Consider the following 3,890-nt stretch of genomic DNA (forward strand, 5'->3'; position numbering starts at 1 on the left):
TCTTTTTTTCTTCTTTTCCTTTCTTTGCATTGTCTCTTTATTCAGTTATTGATATATAATTCCATAATTGTAAGACTCTAAGAACTGACATACCCAGTAGCTAACAACTTATTATTATTATGTCTGAATCACATATTCTTTACAGTCAACTATGATCAATTACATATCCTGTGATTCTTTAAACTTTATTTCACAAGAAGTTCAAATTGCCCCTACGTTATGACATGTCTTCTCCGAGTGGATTTTTAGAGAACAAAAGAAAATAAGATTGCTTGATTTTATATATTTGTTCAGAAAGTGGTAAGCCTTTGATAAATATTAGAAGTGAGCATTTTCAGGCAAAAATGTTTCATGTGTAATTCTATCTTTTTAAAAGTTTAGTTTATATGGTAACTTAAATAATTGTGAGATTACTCATATGAAGCCTTATGAATCCAAGTATTTTGCATAATGTTTGATGTGATCATTAACAAAAGTTGCAATGAAGTAGTAGTTTTGATCATATCCCTCTAACAATCTAAAAACAACTAGAGGTAATTGTTCATCTTTAAAGAACTGGTCACTTCTGCCTTCATTAATTAATATGTACAAATGAGAATCTGGATAAGACTCCACAAGATGAGAAGCATCATATGTCTCTCATGTATTCTGATTTGATCCTTAATATCCACTGAAGGTCTTTTCTCCCCAAGGACAGAATATTAGATTACAGATTGGAGAGAATGTTGACACAGACTTTTTGTATTTGCTGGGATTCTTTAAAACACAAATTAGAGCTCCATGGCCTCCCATAGAATGGCCAACCATAGATATCTTCTCTGGATCAGCTAGAAAACTGGTATTTGAAAGCTGGAGAAGCTCATCTATTATATAGGAGAGCATCTTATAGTTGATTTTTCAGGGCACTTTAATGGCATTCACATAAAATACCAAAGACCCAGCTATCATTTCTTGTTTAATATTGTAGCCATGTGGACTGGTGTCTGTTGCAATGACAATGAGGTGGTATTCTGCTGCAGCTTGGTGATAACAGACTTTTATGATAAAATTTTGTTCTGTTCAAGTTAGATCATAGAGCCAGTAAAATCAGGGCATTTTACAGTTTCTGCCTTCAGTAGTAAGTACATACCAAATTTCATTTTGCATTTTAGTTACATACTATCATGCTCATATTCTTTCAAGCCCTTATTTCTGAAAATCTGTTGCAAGACCACAGTAACTTTGCTAGTCATTTGCTACTATTTTCCCATTCACTGACACAGGGTGACTGACAGAAGATGTATGATCATAGGTTGGTGTAGGCAATGTTAGAGATAGCAGGGGGTGGGAAGAGTTCCCTATTTTCTTTAATAAAGATTATGTGAATTGAATAGCACAAAATCAGATTCTAATTTTTGTTCAATTCCATACCCATCTCATTAATTTCTGTTGCCTCCTTTGAAAAAACATTTTCCCCCTAAACTAGAGACTTTAGGTTAGGAAAAAGACAAAGATACACAGAGAGGAGTAGAGGCAAGAGTGGACTATTAAAAAAAGCATGCCAGTCAGTAAGCAACCATTTATTGAATACCTATTGTATGAAAAGTACTGTCCTAGGTGCAAACTTTAGGAAATAACAATAGAAAAAGAACAATACCTCTGCCTTTAAGATGCTATACTCTAACTAGAAAAATTAGCCATAGTCATATAAAATGATCTAATTACATTAAGATGAAATATGTTAATGAACATTAAATCAGATTGTATAATCTAAAACTATTGGTGCTAAAGGGACATGAAACAAAGAAAGTCAGGAGGATTTTGAAAATAGAAAAGAGAATGAAAAAAAGAAATAGAAAAACACTGAACAGAGTTAGTGCTCCAGACCTCTAATCTCTGACATTTATAAGCCTTGAAAGTGACAAATTTGCCCACAGGGGTATTTTCTGAGTCCTTGGATTTTCCTGGTTTTATGACAAATATTCATCCTGGATCAATTCCCTCATATTCAAAGACTTCAGGAAACTCAAAAGCACAGCAAAGCTTACAGGGACCCTTATAGGAACATTCATAAGATAGAGAAAACAAACCCAACATATAGAAAGACAAAAGTACCTATGAACATGACCTTGAAGTTAATTATATCATAGAGCTCACTTCACTGTCATACCACCCCCAAATATTAGCAGCATAACATTGTTTTTCCCTATATATGTATTGGCTAGCTAAAACAGGACCGGTAGGAGACAGAAATTACTGTGCCCTTCAAAGACTTTTGGTTTATAACTGATGCTTAATTGAACCCCCAATTTAACTTCACTATCTTTCTTGTTATACTAACAGCTATAATTTCAAACATACTATAACACTGACATAAGATTCACGGTAGTAATCAAAGAGAGTTGAATAATAATAATAATAACCTGTGGAAAAAGCTGGTCTAGAAGAGTGGAAATTAAAAGGTCTCAATATTTCTAGCCAATATTGGTACATGAATAAAGGGAGGCCATTTTATTTTCATATTCCTCTTCTAGCAAAAGCCTAAGAATCACATGAATCCAAAAAAGGATCAAGAAATAAAATGAGAAACTATAGAAAGTCACTTATTCCATTCCAGACCTTCACAAAAAGTTATCCAGAAGCTTACTGCTAATTGGAAAGGGGAATTCCAGGATTGGCAGTGCCAATCAGTCAAACAACCTGGTAGCCATTCAGTGGGACAAGAGACACTCCAGAAATACATATAGTCTTCATGGTTCTGTATCTAGAGGTAATAAAAGTAGTAAGTAGTAAGTTATATATATATATATATATATATATAGTGTGGAGCACTTTAGGAATGGTTGATGAATGACTTTTAAACCTTGTCTGGGTTATTTATTACTGTGTTAAAATTTGGGTTGGGAGTGGTTAAAACTGTGTAACTATTGTTGTTATCCTAAGACAGTGTGGGAGATTAACTTTGACTTTCTCAGCATTTTCTCCTACTTCTCTTTAATAGATGGGCCATTAGCATTTTACCAACAGCCCACAGAGGGAATCTGAGATATTTCCCCTGGATGACACCCCACTTTTAATCTGTTCCTGAGATCTGTTTTCTCTAGGCTTCAAGTTTTGTATTCTCATCTGGACTTCAGACTGGGAAAATTGATGGGACAACTGACTGGGACACCCCCTAGATGCCCTATTGCCATCCGCTACACCTCACATCTCACCTCCTGGCATGAACCCCAAATCTCTACGAGGAATTCATCGCCCCTATTCCCACATGCATGTGGAGGTGACTTGCTTGAGGGGGGGAACACAAGGGGACCCTGCTACTCTGTTTTTAATATATATTATCAGCTCTTTAAAGAACTTCAAGAGCAAGTGAGAGAACACTCAGGTAAATATTATATCCTACATGTCCATTTTCAGAGTGAACTTTCAAATCACATCTTTTATAATCAGGCTGCTAGAGTCTTATATTTGCAAATTGTAATAACTATAGAGGAAGCTAGGAGCATAGCAAAAGGCTGTACAGCTTTGTCTTTCTTTTAACTCTCCTATGCTCCCTCTAAGACAAAACACTTATGGTTTGAAATTTTATGTTTCAAGACCAATGGATATTACTTACTTTAAGAAGCAGAGCATCCATGGGACTGTGGATATACATTCTCAATTCTTTATGGCTTTGTTCCAATCTGGAGAAGCAGCTAGGCATGTGATCAACCATCTTTCCATTGTAGGAATCTCACATGCATTTAAGACAGGTAATGGATTGGCTTATACATCTTCTGCCTGTAAGTCTTTTTGCATTGAATTTGACTTTGCCTATTCTATTGGCATTTCTTATAACCCTACTAGCCAAATCAGTACCGGACAGACTATTTATTTCCCCATGATGTACCCGTTCAAACAAGAGAAGGGAA

At 35.2% G+C, this 3,890-nt stretch overlaps 1 pseudogene; it reads right to left on the minus strand.

The window, feature by feature from the left end:
- Positions 1-426: 426 nt before the first annotated feature.
- On the minus strand, positions 427-3,587 carry LOC141562249 (S-formylglutathione hydrolase pseudogene; annotated as a pseudogene).
- Positions 3,588-3,890: the final 303 nt, after the last annotated feature.

Source organism: Sminthopsis crassicaudata, chromosome 3 (assembly GCF_048593235.1).
Source record: "Sminthopsis crassicaudata isolate SCR6 chromosome 3, ASM4859323v1, whole genome shotgun sequence".
Lineage (NCBI taxonomy): Eukaryota > Metazoa > Chordata > Mammalia > Dasyuromorphia > Dasyuridae > Sminthopsis > Sminthopsis crassicaudata.